This window comes from Nicotiana sylvestris, chromosome 3 (genome assembly GCF_000393655.2).
Source record: "Nicotiana sylvestris chromosome 3, ASM39365v2, whole genome shotgun sequence".
Taxonomy (NCBI): Eukaryota; Viridiplantae; Streptophyta; class Magnoliopsida; order Solanales; family Solanaceae; genus Nicotiana; species Nicotiana sylvestris.
The window spans coordinates 44,330,615-44,353,325 of record NC_091059.1 but is presented as its reverse complement, the minus strand read 5'-3'; the positions used below and the strand labels follow the sequence as shown (position 1 = coordinate 44,353,325).

Below are 22,711 nucleotides of genomic sequence, written 5' to 3'. Positions count from 1 at the left end.
TGTGTTCCTTTCATGTTGTTATTATTATACTGCGTATAGGTTCATGTAAGTGACCCGCCTTAGTCTCGTAATTACTTTGTTGAGGTTAGGCGCGACACTTACAGAGTATATGGTGATGGTTATACTCATACTACACTCTGCACTTCTTGTGCAGATTTTGGAGTCAGTCCTAGCGGCGATTAGTAGATTGCTCGAATTGGTTGCACGTTCGGAGACTTGAGGTACAGTTGCATAGCGTTCGAAGCCCTGAAGTCCCCTTCTACCTTATCCTAGCTGTTTATTTCATTTCAGACATTTTTACTTTCATTCAGACCATTATCTACATTATTCTTGTCACTCGTACACTTGTGACACCAGTTTTGGGGTTGTATTTAGATATCACGATTGTATGATTTTCACACTCTATTTCAGAATATTTAGTTCTTGATTATTATTTCATTTGAATTGATAAAAATGGCTAGAAATTGTTCTAAAATTGGCTTGCCTAGAAAATGAAATGTTAGGCATCATCATGGTCCCAATGGTGGGAATTCCGAGTGGTGACAAGTTGGTATCATAGCACTAGGTTACCTGGGTCTCACAAGTCACGAGCAAGCTTAGTAGAGTTTGGAGGATCTGTACGGAAACGTCTGTACTTATCTTCTATTTTTATCTATCATGCGATTTTATTCTAGCATTGATAATTGAACTCTTCTGCTCTTCCTCTATCGCCGATGGTGAGAACACGCACAACATCTGTAGCCAGACAGGATCCAAAGTCCCCAGTGGCACCTATAACCAGGGGCAGAGGCCAAGGCAAAGGTAGAGCTCATACTAGAGCTCGAGCAGCAGCGCCTGCATTAGAGCCTCAAATTGATCACGAGGAGGACGTTCGAGCATAGAACGTACTCGTCGGGCCAGCTCAGGTCTCGGAGAGGTTCATAGCCACTCCTGTGCTTCAGGATGCTCTAGTCCATTTGGTGGGTCTTATGGAGAGTGCAGGCTAGACCGATACATTCCTAGTGGTACCAATCATCTCTCAGGCTGGGGGAGGAGCACATACTCCCGCTACTCACACCTTGGAGTAAGTGGCTCCCCATTATCAGACTCCAGCATCCCCCCACTCCAGTTGGGGTAGTTCAGTTGGTTGTTGCGGCACAGGCCGGTGATAGGCCCGCCATGCCTTCTGAGACCATATTGAGGTTTGATAAGTTTACCAAGCTCTTTCTAGTTTATTTCAGTGGTGCATCTTCTGATGACCCACATGATTACCTGGACCATTGCCATGAGGTGTTGCGCAACATGGGTATAGTTGAGACCAATGGGGTCAATTTTGTAGCATTTTAGATGACTGGTTCCACCTGGAGACGGTGGAGAGCTTATATGCTAACTAGACCAGCTGGTTCGCCTACACTTACCTGGGATCAGTTCTAACGGCTATGTTTAGAGATGTTTAGTCCGGTCACCCTGAGAGAGGAGTACTGCAGGCAATTTGAGCATCTTCAGTAGGGTAGTATGGTTGTTACCCAGTATGAGACTCGATTTGTGGACCTAGATCACCATGCTACTTTCTTGCTTCCTACTGAGAGGGAGAGAGTGAGGAGATTTATTGATGGACTAACTTTCAATATCAGGCTACAGATGGCTAAGGAGACCGAAAGTAATATTTCATTCCAAACAACCATAGATATTGCTAGACGGATCGAGATGGTTCGTCCTTAGGAGAGGGGTCCGGTGTTTGATATGAGGCCTCGTCATTTCGGTTGTTTTAGTGGTGCCTTATTTGGAGGATAGGGGTACTTTTGGTATAGGCCATCCTCCCAGGAAACTTTTTTAGTGCTTTAGGCATCTCACAGTGCTTCAGGGAGTCATTGTCCTTATGTGCCTCATTCAAGGCAGCCAGCCTACAGTGCGCCTCTGATTCAGAGCTATCACCGTGAGTATCCGACTCGCTTGGGTCAGCATCAGCTTCAGCTTCAGCAGCCATAGCAGCAGGATGGGCGCTTTGAGTGTAGAGGTACTAGTCCCATCAGGATGTTCTATCCCAGATTGTTGGGCAGCATGCCACAGTAGAGTTCTCGTGCCATGGTTTAGACATCAGTTGCTCCACCACCCACTCAGCCAGCTAAAGGCAGGGCTAGGCAGCCAGAGGTGGAGGTCAGGCCATTAAAGGTGGAGGTCAGGCCGTCAGAGGTGGAGGTTAGGCCGTTAGAGGTGGAGGCCAGCCAGCTATAGGCTGTCCCAGAGACGTAGTTCAGAGTAGTGGAGCCCAGCCCCATTGTTATGTTTTCCCAGCTAGGCCTGAGGCCGAGTCATCTGACGCCGTTATCACAGGTATTATTCCAGTTTTCCATAGAGATGTTTCAGTTCTATTTGATGCGGGCTCTACTTATTCCAACGTGTCATCCTATTTTGCGTCATATCTGGTTGTGCCTCGTGGTTCTTTTAGTGATATTGTGTATATGTCCATGCCTGTGGGAGATTCTATTGTTGTAGATCGTGTCTATCAATCGTATGTTATTACGATGTTATCTTGGTTATGGATTGGTTGTCACCTTATCATGCTATATTGGACTGTCACGCCAAGACAGTGACCTTAGCCATGTCAATATTGCCTCGATTAGAGTAGAGAAAGACTCATGGCTATTCTACCAGCAGGGTTACATCCTATGTGAAGGCTCGACCTATGGTCGAGAAGGGATGTATAGTATATTTGGCTTATGTTCGTGATTCGAGCGCGGGGGTTCCTTCCACGGATTCAGTACGTGTTGTGTGTAAGTTTCCATAGGTGTTTCCTATAGATCTGCCAAGATGTCACCCAACAGAGATATTGACTTTTGTATTGAACTCAATATTCCTTCATCACTCAAGACCCGAGTTTGTATTGAATTATGTTTTCCTTTACTTTAATTATAATTGTGATGAATTACTCCATGTCTATGGAGTAGTTCCCTTTAGTGTTGATGGATTTGATGTGTTGATATTTATTTGTGGATATTAACTCTAGTTTTATGTATTGAAGCATTTTTGGATGATTTAATTGTTGCATCTTGTCACACCTCAAACCTGGGGAGGCGTGGCTGGCACTCGGTGTCGTGCTGGCCCAAGTAAACCACTCTGTAACTCATGATGTTTCGACCAAAACTAGAACATATATAGGTCGAGTTAGTTGAACTCATTCCTTTCATAACTATCATGGGCCCACATGTCCACGACTCATAATGTACAACTGTAACTGGGCAACACTATATCAATAAACTATTGTTCTTAAAACATTAATACATATGGGTCGTCAAGGCCTCTAACATACTATACAAACTGAACCTCTGTCTACAAAGTCTCTAAGAGTATTTAGCATCAAATGGGATAGGGTACCGGCCTACCTATAAGTCTGCAGCAAAAATCTAACACGATGACTTATAGACTCAGCTGCACTCCGAATGAGGGGGAGTCGTACCGATTCTTTGCTGAATGTCAATATCGTCCGAACTGATTATCTATAATTGCAGGCATGAATGTAGTGTCCCCAAAAAAAGAGGCGTCAATACGAATAATGTACTGAGTATGTGAGGCATGTAACTAAGTATATAAAGAACATGGAGTAAAGGACTCAACCTATAAGTCTGGATAACTCTGTAAATCATGAAATACTTATAGTGTCATGCATATGTGTATGAATGTCATGTCGTGCATAGGTACATGTGCTCACAATATCATCAAGCCTCTGAGGGCATCCCATCATATTATCTCGGCCACTATGGGCAAAATCATCAACGTATACCAGCTGATCAGGTGGTGGTGCGTATATAATGTCGTAACCTTTTCCATACCCCATATACATATATATACATATATACGCGTATATAACACCATCTGGTCATGGGTCAATGTACATGTATAAATGAATTCAATGCATAAAAAGTACGTCAATAAAATCTTTTGGAATATCATAAGACCATTATGCCTTTTAGTAATATCATGAAATAAACTTTTTCAACTTACGTATTTTTTTGAGACCCATGAACATATGATAAAATAATAGGACACATAGGAATTCAAGAACATATGCACCTCTAATACTTCTATGAATAGAGTCATTCGTGGAAGTTGTGCATTTTCTCGTTTCGTTCATGTCGTATAAATCATGCCAAAAGAAAGATAAATTGGTCACCTTTTCGCGGATAGTTTCAACCCGCGAAACAAGAATCAGTGCAACCAAATACTTATACATCCGGGAACCCTTTTCCACCTTCGTTGTACGAATTAAATCAAGCTTCTCATCTCCTACAGAACTTCTTGAAATCATTTCAGGGCGAACCAGTAACATAGATACTAAGTCACTTCTACTAAGACCCAAATTTTCATAGATTCTAATCACAGGCCTAATTTTGTCGTTGGTATTGTAAAGTAAGAATTCCTCCCTTCATTCCTTTTCTCTTTCCTTTCTATACATTTTTTTATTCAAAGACTTTGATAGCCTTTAAAGTTAAGATAGAGATGGCCAGACACACCTCTTTCTACGTGTAAAAAAAATAGCTTTAACATTTGTTGTCCATGTGCCTATTAGTTAGCTTATCTAAAGGCAAAGTCATTTAATGTCACTCCATTTGTTGCCACGTGGGTCCCCAATTACAATTATTCACATAATAATTGTACCAAATTACTTAAAATTCTACTTATTTTTAATACACTTTATATATCATACTATAAATATACTTTACTATCATGGTCATGTGGTTCCATATAAAAAAATACATACACTATTATTTCATAAAAAACATCCATATAAAGATACATATACTTTCTCAAATTCTATTTTTCATAATTTTATATAAAGAGTATAATTTTTCGTACGCTTAATTCTTAAAAAAAAAAAAAAAAAAAAAAAAGATAACCTTCTTTTCTTGTGAAAAAAATAATTCATATCTTTACAATAAAGAAAATCTTATAAACTTTTCTCATATTATGTGTATAATTTACCATATTCGAAAATAGTAATATGGTATCTATCCAAAATTATACTTATAAAACTCTTACTAAAATACTCCACTTAAAAGAAAATACCATACTAACATAACATCTAATGGTATTAGGCTTAGTTATGTAATGTTCTCTAAATTTGCATGTACACTTTATTTACTACATGATATTGTTTTAGCTTATCTTCTTATAGATTACATATATGTAATATAAATCTTATTTGACAAGGAAAGCGATAGTTGTATGAAGAAACTGATTTCAACATCGATTTAGAGTTAATTACTTTAGAGGTAACTTCAAAAGCATGCTTAATCTCAAACCTTAAAAATATAGAAGGTATATAGAAGGATATAAACTAGACTATCTGTTACCAATTTTACTATTTTAACAAATGTCAAGTAATCAAATAAATATAAAGAAGTTAACAGAGCTGACGTTAGTTCACACAATGAGTTGTCGACTATGAACATCACAATGCCGGAGAGAAAATGGATAGAAAACGAGAATAAGGAAATGGAAGTGTACAAAGACTCAAAAATAATAAAGGGGTTGATTGACCAGGTATATTGGACTAGACCTCCCTCTCCTCAATATAAGCTCTGAATAGTTCAAGAATAAGGATCATTTCCAAAGTTTCATGTTGGTGCAAATTTAAGAATACTGCATAACATGATTAAGGCAATTTGTAAGCTTGAAACTATTACTTACCAAAAGGAGGGGGAAGAAAAGGAAATATCTTTAACCATACAATACAAAAGTTAACTTCTTTGTATTTAAAAATGTATGATTAAAAATGAAGTTCAAAACTTAGTATAAAGAATATTCAGATGCCCAATCCAAAGAAAAGGATTTTATTGAAAGCATTCAGATCATTATTGAAAGACATCAAATATTTTTCGCATTTGAATAATGACAGCTGCAATGGCCCGTGTCTAGTACAAAACTAATTTTTTTTCTTTACTAACAAGAGCATACTTGCATTCAATCAAATTAATAGTATCAATAAGTTTGCCATTTTGATGGAGAGTAGAAGCTATAGCCCAGAAGTAAACGAACGATACTCAAAGCTATTAGCGAACTAGTAATTCCGAAGTTAAACCTTACAGGGTCTTATAATAACATAGTCACAAATCCTCTATAATCTCATGAATGATCTTAATCCTTTCAAACTCATATGGATTACTACGACTTCTCCTAATATTAAAGTACAGGATGTAACACATCTATACTCACTTATTCATGTAATCGAGAGAGGCATAACTTGTGATATTCATGCATTATATTGTTAGTTGAATTCATTAATTCTTCTTAGTAATCGGAAGAGGCTAGTTAAATTATTAATTAAACCTAGTTAGGACGATAATCGTGAGAGGTTCTCCTAAAGACCAATCCACTAAGCATTCTTGCATATCTTCACTGAGCTTAAATTGGTTCATCTGCTGAAGTTGAGACTTAATCAAGAGGGGAGTTTCTACTAAATATTTGAACTAATAATCGAGTGAATTCGAGAGACTCACTTGAACATTAGAAATGAACCGCATACATGTTCTGGGGTCCATTCTGTGGCCACCGAATTAAGTTCAAAGGGTCCATTTTTCTAATTTTATAACCCGACCTCATTCTTTATGAGACGACTTTAGGGTAATTTTGGCTAGTTTAAACAGCTATTTTAGGGAGAGGGGAGTGCTTTAGAGAGGGAGGAGGAATCCCATGCCCTTTGATCATCAATCATTGCCCCAATCTTGAATATTCAAGGGAATCACTCACTAAGCCACCACCTATCCGGGTAAGTTCTTTTCCTACATCATACATGCAAGTTCGTTTCGAGTTTAAGTGGGTCGGAGAGTAGAAGATATGGCATGCATGCTTCTATAGAGGGGTCTTGAAGGTCGTTGGATTATCCGGGATGATTTATTGGTTGATATAGGTTGTAAGGTGAAAGAAATCTTATAAGAGAACCAAGTAGTCTAATTTACACACCTAGTGCTTGATGAAATGCTTAACTAAGGTGAAACCATGAATCTTTTCCTAATTATGGTTCAATTTTGTTATGTCTCTAAATAGACTGAAGTTTCTAGGATTTCGAAATATTGTAGTAGTTTAAGGAAAGCTAAAGAGAGGTATGTGGGCTAAACTTCTCTCACAAAATTGAATTCCATGATGTTCTCGTATGTTTCAAGTGTAATTGGCCCAAGATCTTATTTCTCATGTTCCCAGACATTACTAATAAATTCGATTATTCCAAATAAGCTGTGTGTTGAAAGATATATGTATACTCAAAACTTGTTCCAATTGCCCCTATCATATTATATTCTCCTTGGGGAATGTATTCAAGTATGACCTATGTATCAAAATGTTGTGATTTAAAATCATGTTTCAATTGCAAGTTATTATGCCTAATTTTGGAAGAAGAACTCATAGTGCTTAAGACTTATATATATATATACATATATACTAAGGTCTTGATTACAAATGCTCTTATTGTTGATATTCCATGATGATGCTTGAAAGATAAAGAAGTGAGTATGAAATATAAATTACGGTTGACGCGCCAAGAGCGAAATTATACTTGTGGCCAATAGTGCCAATGAAATGAAAAGAATGTGTGAAAGGTTATGAAATGAGCTGCAACTCCTTTATATAATAAACATTTTGGGAGTGACGTTTAGTCATCGAGGAAGGGTAGGTTGAAATAACCTAACCCCGAAACAACATGTGCCGGTGTAGGAGTGATTGAGGTATAAATCCCCATACTGATATGTTGAGATTATTCCCCTTAATTGGGATGAGATTGATGTGTTGATATTGTTTCTCCTTAATTGGGATGAGATGATTGCTAGCGGAATGTGATGTCGACCCACAAAGCATTGTGGTGAGACGGCTTAGCCGATCGGGCCGAGTCGAATGCCTTGATGCACATATGGTGGTATTGAGACTGGATGTCTCGGGGTGAGACAACTTAGTTGATAGTACCGAGATCAAACTCCATGCTAGAAGTACGGTGGTGTATCGGTACTAAAGATCTCCCAACTTAAAATTATTGATATTCACTTGAAATTTTTTCTATCTCTTAAACGTGATGCTTTAATATTGTTTGAGGTTCTCATTGATTGTATGTGTTTTTCCTTGTAGTGTTGCTTAATTCATTGAGAGGGTGTTTAGTCTTACGTACTAGCACTATTTCATATGTACTAACGTCCCTCTTTGCTCGGGGCACTGCATCTTTAATGGATGCAGGTGGTTTCACAGCAGGCAGCATCGATCTCGGGTTTTGACCAAACGGGCTCGGGGTTGACTTTTTTTACTTTTATGGAAAAGTGTAAAGATCTTAACTTTATGTATTGTAATTAATTTCCATATCAATATTTGATGTTAATAAGTCGATTTTGGTTAGATTCGATTGGTTTGGAGACGAATTTTAGAGGAAAGGCCCCGATTGAGCTTTTATTTGCTTGCGGAGCAAGGTAAGTGTTGGGTATAACCTTGATTTCAGGGAATTAGGAACCCTTGAACTATGTGTTATGTGAATTACATGTGTAGCAGCATATATGAAAAGTGATGAGTGTATATAAGCCATCAAAGTAATTGTTTCCATACTTTCTCGTATTTCATTAATTATTTATTCCATGTCTTTATTGTTGCATGCTTTAAATTTCTTCCTATGCCTTAACTTGCTACTTGTCACTTATTATTCTCGTATTAAATTGCTCATTTCTTCCATGCTTCCATGATTAATTTCAACTTCCCTTAATTGTCTTACTTGTAAACTTTAACTGTCTTGTATTTGGATTTTTTTGTTGCTTTGTATTATTTGTAACATTCCTTGACTTGGTATGAGGTTCCTTTATGGATTTTCTTTCATATTCCTTAATCGTAGCTATTCTTGTGAATTGAGTTGTTGAGTTGGTTTCACATATATATTTTATTTATGGATCGGGTTGCACACTGAAACGGGTGGAGAAAGGGAGGATTGATACTGATATGGTGGGATTGGGTTGCAAGCCGTAATGAATTTTATATTTGATTTTGATATCGTGAAATAAGGGAGGATTATGATATTGATTTTGATTATATGGTGGGATCAGGTTGCACGCCGCAATAGATTTTACTTGTTATTCTTGATATTGAAACGGTGAAATTAGGGAGGATATTTAGTTTGTACGGTGGGATCAGGTTGCGCGCCGCAACGGATTGTTTTTTTTGTATTCAATATTGCATTGTGTTAGATTTCAGTGCTTTCATACGAGATTTGGGTACTGGTGTTTGGGGTTATACTGATTTCAGAATTGAGTTATTGTCATATGTTAACTACCTTATTTTACTGTGTTCCTTTTATGTATTTATTATTATACTATGTACATGATATTATAAGTGTCCGCTTTAGCCTCGTCACTACTTCGTCAAGGTTAGGCTCGGCACTTATAGAGCACATGGGATCGGTTGTACTCATACTACATTCCACACTTCTTGTGCAGATTTTGGAGTCAGTCCTAGGAGCGGTCAGTAGATTTCTCGGATTGGTTGGTGGTTCGCAGACTTGAGGTATAGTTGCACGGGGTTTGCAGCCCTGAAGTCCCCTTTCTACCTTATCCTAAGTGTTTATTTCATTTTAGACAATTTTACATTAATTCAGACCATTATTTGTATTATTCTAGTCGCTCGTGCACTTGTGACACCAGTTCTGGGATTGTTTTTGGATATCGCGGTTGTATAATGTTCACACTCTATTTTAGTTTATTTAGTTCTTGATTATTAATTAATTTGAATTGTTAAAAATAGCTAGAAATTGTTCTAACGTTAGCTTGTCTAGCAAGTGAAATATTAGGCACCATCACAGTCCCGAGGGTGAGAATTCGGGGTTGTGACATGTCCAATCATACCCATAAGTCTATAAACACTATCCAGACTTATCCAAAGCCTCCAAAAGAAACGATAATATTACATTAACGAATCGAAGATCAAATCAAAAGTTGAACTTCTCGTATGTTCAAGAATTTCCAAACTTCCAACCAAGAGTTCAATTCAAGCCTAACAGATCCGAGTTACATCCAAACTTTACACACAAGTTCCAAATGAAAAAATGAACCTATTCTAAGTTCCGAAACAAAAATCTGAATCTAATATCATCAAATTCAACTCCAAATCAAACATAGGAAATCTCTAAACCTTCAAATTACCAACTTTTGGCAAGTGGAACCAAAACATCATAGGAACCTCTAATTCCAAATCTGAACATATGCCTAAGTCAAAAATAACCATATGAATCTATTGAAACCATCAAATCACCAATCCAAGGTCGTTTCCGCAAAAGTCAAACCTTGGTCAGCTCTTACAACTAAGCTTCCAACAATGGAACTAAGTATTATATTCACTCTCATACCTCCCCGGAACTAAAATAGCCATCCTCGCAAGTCACAAATCACAAACAAGCATACGGGGGATATTAAATAGGAAAATGAGGCTCAAGTACAAAAAATCACCGACCCAGTTGTTATAATGAGTGTGATGAGATTGTGTATACTTGATAATTAAATTGTGATGTTGTTGATTTTGGCATGTATACTTGTCATGCGAGCATAGAGTTGAATTTCCCTTATATTTGATGTCTCTATTTGATGTTTAGAGCTTGTAATCATAATTTATCTTGATAAATCTCTATCTAGGTGCTTTATGTGGAAAAGTTGATGCCTTGATAGATATAACTAAAAAGCATGCTTATTTATCCTATCATTGTATTAGAGTTGAATCTATTATTATTTGAACTACTTTTCCTTTTATGTCATTATTATGCCGTTATTGTTGTTGTTAGTCGTTGAAAGTGAGAATCGGACATTGCCAACCTCGTCACAACTTCTATCGAGGTTAGGGTTGCTACGTACTTAGTATATGAGGCCAATTTTATTCATACTACACTCTGCACTTCATGTGAAGATCCAGGTATTGCTAATGGTGGTGGTTACTAGTGAGATGTTATCACGATTTGCTTGGAGATTGTAAGACCCCATAAAATTTTACATAAAATCCGGGGATTTTGTGGTGCCGAGGTAGGCTAACGTCTTTGAGGACTGTACTGAGGAGTTGGAAGAAAAATTGTTGCAGAACATAGCGTTTTTGCTGTCGATTATGCGACCGCAGATCCGCCGCGAAGTGGATCAGGAAAAAAGGCCAACTTTTAGATGTCACGACCCTAAACGGGACCCAATCGTGATGGCACCTATCGTGAAACAAGAAACAAATCCCCAATCCATTTAAACAGTTATAATAATTCAATTTAAGTCATTAATAAGTGATAAATCTCAAAATAGAGTGAAATAGAACAAATGCGAAAATAAACACAGCCCGACATCGGGGTGTCACCAGTCATGAGCATCTAAACATCCGTCTAAGAGTATGGAAAAGGACTACACAATCTATTATAGAATCTAATACAATGGAAAGTAAAGATAGGAGGGAGAAGCACCGGGCTGCGAACGCCGAGCAGCTACCTAATGAACTCCGAACAGCCTGCTAGAAGCAATCAGACCTCGCTAGCGTGACCCGAGACTCCTGGATCTGCACACAGGGTGCAGGGAGTAATGTAAGTACGTCAACTCAATAAGTAATAAAAGTAAAGGCAGTTGAGCGATAAGAAAACACGTAGAACACAACAAAATGCTACAAAGAGGCAGTATAAAACCAATACAATGCAATAAAATAGTGAAAACTTGTAAAAACACCTTAGTTCAGTGAAAATCTCTTTGAAACATCTTTTAATAGTTCAAACGAGTGAATGAAAACAGGGAGAAAAGATAGATACATAAATCAGCCCTTCGGGCAAAATATCAACAAAATCAACCCCTCAGGCAATCTCACAATCACTCGTATCAGCCCCTCGGGCAATAACATGGAACAACATTAGCCCCTCGGGCTATATCACATATCACACTGGGTACCCGCGCTCACTAGGGTCAGACTCCAAGAGGGGCCCCTTACAGCCCAAGCGCAATAACAAGCCATCTCGTGGCATAATCAAACATGTACTCGACCTTATAATAAGCCATCTCGTGGCGTAAGAAATCAGGCCCTCGGCCTCATAATCATGAATTAGTACAATACTGCTGCGACACACAGCCCGATCTCAGAGTATCCTCACAATACAGGCTCTCGGCCTTACTCAGTCAGAAACCTCTCAAGCCACTCGGGCAATAGTAAAACATGATGCACAACCCAAAATATCATTTGAATATCAAAAACGAGTAAAAATGGTTGAGTTGTGAAAACAGTAGAATATAGCATGACTGAATACAAATATGAAGTCAAAACAGTGAGGAATAGTAGTAAAAATCCTCTAAGGGTCCAAAACAGTTGGCACAAAGCCCAAATATGGCATTCAGCCCAAAACATGATGATAGCAAATAGTTTTCAATCAAATACGCAGTTAAACAGTCATACGGGATGGACTAACTCATAATCCCCAATAGTGCACGACCCCACGCTCGTCATCTGGCGTGTGTGTCACCTCAAAATAGCACAACGATGTGAAATCAGGGGTTTCATACCCTCACGACAGCATTTACAATCATTACTTACCTCTATCCGGTTCAAACTCTAGCCCGCGATGCCTTTGCCTCTCGAATCGGCCTCTGGATGCTCCAAATTTAACCAAAATCAGTATATAACCATCAAACTATGCTAAGGGAACAAAGTCCACTCGAAAGTAATTAAATTACAATAAAAATCCTGAAATTAACCAAACCCAACCCCCGGGCCCACATCTCGGAATTCGATAAAAATTATATCAATAAACTCCTTATCTTCCCACGAGTTCATACATATCAAATACATCAAAATCCGACCACAAATGACCCCTCAAAACCCTAGATTTAGGTCTCCAATTTCCAAGCCCTAACTTCCAATTTTTAGGCTTAAATTCCACAAATTCCATGATTAATTAGGTATAAATCACATTAGGATTGAGTATTAAGTCCATAAATCTTACCTTCAAGTGTTCCCCCTTGATTCCCTCTTCAATCTTCCTCAAAAAGGCTCTAAAATCGTCAAACAATGGTGAAACTTAGACCCAAAATCGCGGAAATGGCCTTTTAAACATTCTGCCCAGCGATTTGAAATCCTTCTTTGCGAACGCGGTCAAAGCCTCGCGTTCGCGGAGAACAAAAATACCATTGACCAAAAATCCTCTTACGCGAACGTGACGACGAACGGGATGCCTCAGCAACTCGAACCTTCGCGAACGCGACATCACCATCACGAACACGTTGAACACAGACCCAGCCCTTTGCGAACGCGGGACCTTCATTGTGAACACGAAGGACAACACTCCTACCTCACATCTTAACCCTTCGCGAACGCGAGGGTCCACTCGCAAACACGAAGCACAATTGTCTACAACACTAATAACAGATTTTTCTATAATCTTTTCAACTTGAAATAATCCGCTTAACCACCTGAAACTTTCCCGAGGCCCTCGGGACCTCAACCAAATATGCCAACATATTCCATAACATCATTTAAACTTGTTCCAACCTTCGGAACGCTTAAAACAACATCAAAACACCAAATTTATATCGGATTCAAGCCTAAGAATTCCAAAAACTTCCAAATTCCTCTTTCGATCAAAAAGTCTATCAAACCACGTCCGAATGACCTGAAATTTTGCACACACATCCCAAATGACACATAGGACCTACTGAAACTCCCAGAATTCCATTCCGACCCTTATATCAAATTCTCACCTATCAACCGGAAAACGCCAAAATTTCAATTTTGCCAATTCAAGCCTAAATCTACTCTGTACCTCAAAAAACACATTTCGATCACACTCCTAAGTCCCAACTCACCTCCCAAAGCTATCCAAACCATCAAAACTCACATCCAAGCCCTTTATCACATAAGTAAACATCCGGTTGACTTTTCCAACTTATGCTTACTCAAAAGAGACTAAATGTCTCAAACCTTACCAAAACCTCTCCGAACCCGAACCAACCAACCCGATAACACATAATACAGTTGAACAAGGCAATAAGAAGCAAAAATGGAAGAAACGGAGCGGTAACTCATGAAACGATCGGTCAGGTCGTTACATTGGAGTTCATTTTGTGGTCAACTATCTGACCGCATAATCATTTTGCGGGCTGCACATCTGTCGCAGAACCAGCATGAGAAAAATTCGAAGGAAGATTTTGCGTAATGTTATGCAACTACATATCTGATCTGCAGACCACAGATCTATCGCATATTGGACTAGGATAGCCCAGTTTTGGAGGACCATGTCGTCGTCCATTGTGAGGACCGCATACCTGTACTGCGGTCCACTTTGTGGCCGCACCGCAGAATTGAGTTTAAGGTCCATTGTTTTATTTTTATAACCCGACCGCATTCCTTATAAGACGACTTTGGGGTTATTTTGGCTGGTTTAAACAGTTATTTTAGGAAGAGTGGAGTGCTTTAGAGAGAAAAGAGGAATCCCAAAGACCTTTGATCATCAATCCTTGCCCCAATCTTGAAGATTCAAGGGAATCACTCACTAGGCCACCCCCTATCCGGGTAAGTTCTTGTCCTACATCATACATGCAAGTTTATTTTGTGTTTTAGTGGGTTGGGAAGTAGGAGATATGGCATGCATGTTTCGATAGAGGCGTCTTGAAGGTCGTTGGATAATCTGAGGATGAATTATTGGTTGATACAGGTTGTGGGGTGAAAGAAATCTTATAAGAGAACCTAGTAGTCTAATTTACACACCTAGTGCTTGACGAAATGCTTAATTGAGCTGAAACCATGAATCTCTTCCTAATTATGGTTCAATTTTATTATGTCTCTAATATGATTGAAGTTGCTAGGATTTCGGAATGTTGTAGTAGTTTAAGGAAAGCTCAAGTGAGGTATGTTGGCTAAACTTCTCTCATAGAATCGAATTCTACGATGTTCTCGCAAGTTTCAAATGTAATTAGCCCAAGATCTTATTTCTCATGTTCCAAGACATCCTAATAAATTCGATTATTCCAAATGAGTTTTATGTTGAAAGATATACGTATATTCAAAACATGTTCCAGTTGCCCCTATCATATTATGTTCTCCTTCGGGAATCTATTCAAATATGACCTATGTATCAAAATGTTATGATTTAAAATCATGTTTCAATTGCAAGTTATTATGCCTAATTTTGGAAGAATTAACTCATTGTTCTTTAGACTTTTATTTCTCATATATACTAGGTGGATATAGCCCCGTGCCATCATGGGCCCAATATTCTAAAAGTTGAAATTTTATTTTTGATTAACTTAATTTTAATACAAAGTTGCAAATAATCAAATCATATTTAGAGAATATAATAAACTAATATGAAATGCATAGATGCGGTCAGCTGTCTTGTATACCCATTTGGTATACTTTATAATGCACAAGTCGAAAATGCCGTGTTCGGAAGGAAATATCTGGGAGCAGAAGTATAGGAAGAGATTTAGGTAATTTCTTAACAAGCAACAATAACAAGAGACCCTCTCCACAGCTTCCATTTTAGGTTGTTTGAGCTTAATTCTTTCTAAGCAGGGATGGAGGTTAAAGATTGAACAAAGTATAGATTTAGAGCAATACTCTCATATTCAGTAGAAAAACAACACCAACACAATTCCTTTGCACAACTTTGCTTGCTGTCTTGAGTGTATAAGATGTTCCTTATTCCAAAGCGTATGTGTCTCCTCTGACAAGCATCGTCCAAGGCTCAGTACCACAATAATGATAAGCTAAGAGACTGCAAAAAGAACATATTATTTGTTGAAAAATTCTGGATTTTGCAAGGATTTCAAGATCAAATTTACATACACACATAAATGAGGGTATACACAAGCAGCTCATCAATGACAGGATTTTGAAGGGACACGACATAATTTAAGATTTTAAATGAAGAAGTACATGCTAAAGTCGTATATATTTCAAAACAAAGGTGCCTCAAGATCTGAAGATAAATTATATTTCACTCCAGTAATCTGAAATATAGAAATCTATTACCTGAGAATTTTTTTTTTCATTAACACCAGTTCTCCAAATTGAGAGCAGATTGTATAACTAAGAGCATAAAAAAAGTCACACTAGTTTAAGTTGTATTAAAAGTGAGCATAGATTTAATTCTTGACTATTTAAGCGATTCTCAAACACCAATAGATTCCGGAATGTAATTATTTGCAACTGTGTTGCAGTTGATTGGTAAGGTCATTCAAAATCAATAAAGATTTTCATGTGATAACTCAGATGCAATAAATTGTACTTTTTCGCTCTATTCAAACCAATAACAACCCTTTTCCAAACCCATATTTTTAATATTTCCTTACTTGAGTTGTAGTAGATTCTCCTACTCGAAGCTCTGACGGACGACGTAGAACACAATATTTTTCAGGAAAAAAGAATATGACTTAAAAATAGACAGTGAGAGCAAGCTTTTTTTTTTTTTTTTTCTTTTGGTGAGAGCAAGCTTAGAATCACGTCAATGTAATAAAAGTCAAAAGCCAAACAACTGTAATAGTGCAACGAAAGAAAAGCAACACCAAATCTGAACAGATAACAAAATTATGAATCACTTTCAGAACCCTATACAGAGGCAATCAAATATTTAATTTATGGCATTAAAAAGAAGAAAGCGAATGGATAATTGTCTTACCTCATATGCTTTTACTTCTGCAATTTATCTCCAAAAACAACTTTGAAGTCTTAACTGCTAAAGCATTCCCAGCATACTCGTAAATTATAGCTGCATAGATTATCACCATGACTTTATGATTTATCTTTATATTAATTTGTTCAATGCACAAACAAAATCGGGGTTATCTTAATCAAAAGGTGCATCAATATAACCAGTTCTATTTCATAGGTCCAAAAAATTAAATTTAGACATAGCCAGTTGTTACTGTTTTTGTTTTAGCTGAAATGAAATTCCAGGGAAGGTGTGCAATTCAATAGCAAGGGATATACTGCTAATAGTTTGGGGGAATAAACAGCAAGTGCGATGCATATATTTATCAAAAGCACAGCTTATTTATGCTCTATGTTTCATTGTTTAACAATTGGACTCATTGTCAGTGCAAGCCACCTGGGACCGCAATCAGTCCTAATAACAGCATCCTCCAAATTGTTTCACTTTCTCTATAAAACGCAGGAAAGTTTCTTTAGACATCCCCTCCCTCTATCTATGCCATATACCCCATCCCCATTCTCCAGGTGTGAAAGTTTGGAAGAGGTTAACAACAAAAAAAACCATCATCTAACAAAGTGTGGATGAAGAGATGCAACAGGATATGGTAGTCTTTCAGCAGAGCTAAAAGAAGAATTTTTTATTTTACAAACTTCTTCAACAAAAGAAACAATAAGTTCAGGCTAAAAGTTAAAATCCAAATTAGAAGAGAACAATGGTTTAATGGCTGTGAAGGCACACCTGTACATTTTTCCCAACATTTGAATCCTCAGAAGGTCCAGCTGCAGCAAGTCTTTGCAATTTCTTTTCTGATCTTTTGAGAAGACTAGTTATTTCATGGGTAAGAGCCTCAATACGACGTTGATCTTCCTTACCATCTCCAAATGATGGCATTAACGCTTTAGCATGAGCTTTGGCTAGCTCAGCCATCTTTGTTCGGACCCGTTGCACATTACCCGTAATTTCTTCTGACACATCCACCCACGCTGGCGGTAGACCTACTGTAACTGGACCATTACTGCAGCAGGAAAACAACATGAGATCCAGAGTAGGGTGAACTATTAAGGACATCCATATAATCTAGGAAGTATATACTCGCTCAAAAAGATGTAGGAAATATATAAAGAGAAAAGATATGAAAATTTAAGAAAGCTGCTATAGGAAACGGTTCAAAGGAGATTTAAATGAGAAGAATTTCTTTTCAAAGTTTATAATAAGACAAATGGCAAGGCTTCATCAAAAGTTTATAGTAATACATTTCGATTAAAGATTTCTTAACACCAAAGTCACGTGAACAAAACAGGTGCTACACAACCTTTTTCTAGTATTAAACTGCAGCAAGTTAATAAACTGATGTTACCAGAGGTATGGAAAAAAAATTACCACAAGAGCAGAATTTGTAAAAAGTCTAAGAGTGACATAAGCATGACCAAGTGAATAAATCAATTAAATATCTACTGACTTATATTCATTGGTCGTGCAGAGAAGTTGTTGTATTTAAGATCAAAAGCAGTTAACCATCTTTCAGGAAAAAAAAGTACAATACTTATAAAATGGAGGATAGACCACTCTCCAATACCAATGTAAAATGACATCTAAGGAATACATGATCGACGATTCATTGTTTTGGTTCATAGGAACATATATTTTAGGTTCTGTTTTTCTTTTAGGTTTTTGAGCATATATTTTAATAACTATTAGAGATACATTTAACTTTTGAAATCTAACCTGCGGTATTAGCAGCAAAAGTATCTTTTTGAAGTAGCATAACCAAAGTGAAACTGGTATCCGTATGCACCTATATGTAAGGACTAAGGATAACATCATTTAAATAGATTGCTTATAATCTCACATAGCGTGAGAATACGAAAATGAAATTTAACTTGGGATATTGGTGTTAATCCAACCTGCTAATTCATAGAAAACTTGATGATTACCATCATAAACAATTATTTATTTTTTATAGTTAATTTAAAATTGCTCGGGGATTAGAGTGGCGCAACTATACTTTATAATATATCATGTATAAGTAGTGAAAGAAAGTAAAAACTGAAAACTAAGTAATTGCTATCAGCAAACAGCCAGTTGAGTGGATAACTATCTTATTTAAGCAATTCTTGTTATTCAAATTCTTTCTTAGTTGAAGTTCCTATATTGGTTGTTTTCTTTCTTTTATGGTCAACCATTCAATTACACTCAACTATTCAACTATACGACTATTGTGATTGCGAGAGAAAGGAGAGGTGGCCCTTTTTATACCATCCGAGACGTTATATACGCACCACCACCTGATCAACTGGTATACGTTGATGATTTTGCCTTCAGTGGCCGAGATGATATGATGGGATGCCCTCAGAGGCTTGATAATGTTATGAACACATGTACCTATGAACAACATGACATTCATATGAATATGCATGACACTATAAGTATTTCATGAATATTTGGACTTTCGAATATGCATGTACACTATAAGTATGCATGAGAAGAGGTCCTAGGAAAACACCTCGAAGGTATGCACAGCCTCATCAGGTTTCCCATGACTCCCCTGAGCATTGCTATCCCCCTCAGAACCCTCAATACTCTGTTGCTGCACCTCAGTATGTTGCCCAGCAACCAAGACACCCCAGAAGGTGAGCACCAGCACCGCAAAATCTCCACCAACCTCCACAAAATTTTCAAATGCCTTATAACCCACATCCAAACCAGGGGTATAGAAGGGAACAAAGGCTGAAAGATAATTTTACACCAATAGGAGAGTCATATGCAAGCTTGTTTGAGAAATTATAGCAGTATGACATGATTGCACCCATTCCTCCAAATTATGTGGACCCCCGTACAAGAAGATTTGACCCTTCTAAAAGGTGTGAATACCATTCTAATGCCCAGGGGCACAATGTTGAAAGCTGTCGGGATTTGAAAAGAGAAATAGAAAGTATGATCCAGGAAAACCTGATTGTGATCCAAGACAGTGACACCCAGAAGATAGCGCAGAATCCTTTACCTGCACATCATGATGCACACTTTGTGGGGATGATGCGTGGTGACAGGGAGAATGAGAATCCTCTGGGGAATTTGTTAACTGAAGTTAATGATTTTGAAATTGGAGAAGGCTCTGCTGATTCTGATGAGCAAATTTGTGGCTAAATGTCAAGCTTAGCAATTGAAAAGTCATTCCCTACTCATTAGGAAGGAATCTTGGTAGTTTGTTTTGATGTTTTTTCTATTATCTGGGTTATTATAGGGTTGTGATACAGATTTTATTTGTTTTATTAGTCAAACCCTTCTATCCCTCCATTCTGTTTATGTGAGTCTTGTCTTTCTGTTCTGTTGCTATTTTCATTAGCTGGGTTATTTAGGGTTATAACTCGGATTTTAGGTTGTTTGTCTTATTGTTTACTCAATGAAATACAGTTTATCCTTTTGTGTCATTCCATGCTTAGTTCTTTTCCTGCTAGTTTTAATGACATGACATGCATGCGGAATTTTTGGACAGATCTTAGAAAATTGATTTAAGTTTGAATTGGACAACTGAGGAAAAAACATTTTTGAGGATGAATAAAGAGTTGAAATACTTTGGAACTAAGGTCGAGTAAAATTCACCTTCAAATCATTGTGAGGATCGGGCTTGAGGATGTTTAATCAATTAAAGTTTGTTGAAAGTTTGACATTAAGGGATGGAAAGTGTCTTGTGACCACGACACACCAAGAAGACAGTCATGTTCATCAATGGTGTGATCACGAAAAGATACTATGTTTGGCGTTCTCGAGGCTGGGAGGCCCTTTTTCTGCTACCCAAACACTTTATATCCTTCGCTACCCCTTTTGAGCCTGTGCTATTTTCTTTGACCACCTCTTTTGGAATCAAGTTTAGAGTCAAGAGTCAAAAAAAAGAAAAAGAAAAAAAAAAGTCTCTGTCCCAAAAGTACAAACTGGGGCAATTTTCAAGTGAAAAAAAAAATGAAGAAGAAAAGAACTGGCAAAAGTCCATGCCCCCAGAAAATAGAAGCTGGGGCAACCTGTTTTGAAAACAAAAAAAAAGACAAAAGGAAAAAAAAGACAGAAAAAAATGAAAGATGAAAAAATAGTTAGGTCAGATGTTTGAACTACGTTAGACCTGATTCCTTTAAAAAGGATACGTAGGCAGCCTCACGGTTCGGTCCAACCAAATAAGAATTCAGAAAAGAGAAAAAAAATCCAAAATAAAACCCCTGTATCTGAAACTGGGGCAAAGATTTTTTTTTACTTTTGAAAGAGTCGATTCCAAGAGTTGTAAGTCTACACCCCCTTTATTTTGAGTCTACGTTGAGCCTTCATGCCAACCCTTCTGCCCAACCCTATCCAAAAAACTTCCAAATAAAGTGTGACAACCCAAAGGGGCATCACCGTAGTTCTTCCTTGTTCCATGCTTCCGAGGCCTTGAAAACCTCGCTTTTAGTTACCTCGATTTGCGTGCGCAGTTCGAGCGCATAGCCGGAAAGTTTTTATGTTAGAATATGTGAATTATGTGAAAACAATTTGATGGATTTTGATATTAATATGCATAATGTAGACTTCGGTCAACATTTTGGGTAATGGACCCGGACCTGTGATTCGACGGTCCCGGAGGGTCCGTAGAAAAATATGGGACTTGGGCGTGTGCCCGGAATTAAATTCCGAGGTCCCAAGCCCGAGAAATGAAATTTTGTGTGAAATTGTTTTCTGAAATTAATTAAGGAAAATGAAGAAGGAAATTGATTAGAAAACTGTGGTATCGGGCTCGTATTTTGGTTCCGACGCCCGGTACGAATCTTAAATATGTTTTAAGCACTATCTGTAAAGTTTGGCTAAAAACGGACGTCATATGATGTGTTTCGGACTTAAAATGGGGAATTTGAGTTTTTATGAAAGTTGAAAGAAAATCATGTATTATGAGGCTTGATCCTATGTATATGATGTTATTTTGGCGATTTGATCGCACGAGTAAGTCCGTAAGGTGTTTTCGAGATCATATGAATGTTTGGTTTGGAGCCCCGAGGGCTCGGGTGAGTTTTGAATGGGGCCCGGGAGGTCTTGGACTTAAGAAAATGCAGGTTCAGGTGTTGCAGACACCAGCGCGGCCGCGGTCATTTCCGCGCGGTCCGCGCTGGAGCCGTGCGGCCGCGATGCCTTTCTGTGCGGTCCGCGTGGCTGAGTCTGAGGGCTAGGGTTTCAGGTTAACAGTGCGGCCGCGCACCAAACCAGTGCGGTCCGCGCTGGAAGGGTTCAGAGAAGCCCCAATTTTTCTCCCACTCGGCGCGGCCGCAACACATTTTTGTGCGGTCCGCGCCAGGTCCTCAGAAAGGTATACAAGTTCGGAAAATCTCAGTCATTTTTCACTTTTCAAAAACCCAAAACCTAAGAGGCGATTTTCCAAACAACTTTTCTTCTCCAAAACGATTGGTAAGTGATTTCTAACTTAATTTCTTTATTCCTTAACATCTTTTAACATAATTTCAACTTCAAATCAAAGATTTTCATGGGGAAAATTGGGTGTTTTGGGTAGAACCTAGGTTTTCTACAAATTGAGAAGTTGGACCTCAATTTGGGGTCCGATTTAAAAACAAATCATATATTTGGATTCATGGGGGAATGGGTAACCGGGTTTTGGTCCGAACCTCGAGTTTCGACCACGTGGGTCCGGGGGTATTTTTGACCTTTTTGGGAAAAACCTTGAAAAATCTATTTTCATGCATTGGGGATGATTCATTTAGTAATTATTAATGTGATTAAGTAACTTATGACTAGATTCGAGCGGATTGGTGGTGGAATCAAGAGGTAAAGCTATACTAGAAGCGTGAGTTGAGTTTGGAGCATTCGAGGTAAGTGTTTGTTCTAACTTTGGCTTGAGGGAATAAGATTAGGATGTTAATTGCTACTTGCTAATGTGGAGTACGGTGTATAGGCATGGTGACGGTTATCTATGCACCGGAGTCTAGTATGACCGTGAGTCTTAATTACTTTTAATTCGAATAAATGTGACACAATCTCCTTGTTTATTTGATGAGTTTCATATAATGTGAACGGTTGAGGTAAAATTGTGATTGGTGTACT

General features: G+C 37.9%; 1 long non-coding RNA gene across 1 annotated transcript; it reads right to left on the bottom strand.

Annotated features, from left to right (window-relative positions):
• Positions 1–15,402: 15,402 nt before the first annotated feature.
• Positions 15,403–17,787, bottom strand: LOC104212467 (uncharacterized). The gene is made up of 3 exons (XR_707364.2): positions 17,381–17,787; positions 16,610–16,699; positions 15,403–15,706 (listed from the first exon to the last, which is right to left on the bottom strand). It is a non-coding gene; the product is annotated as an uncharacterized lncRNA (long non-coding RNA).
• Between the last annotated feature and the right edge of the window lie 4,924 nt (positions 17,788–22,711).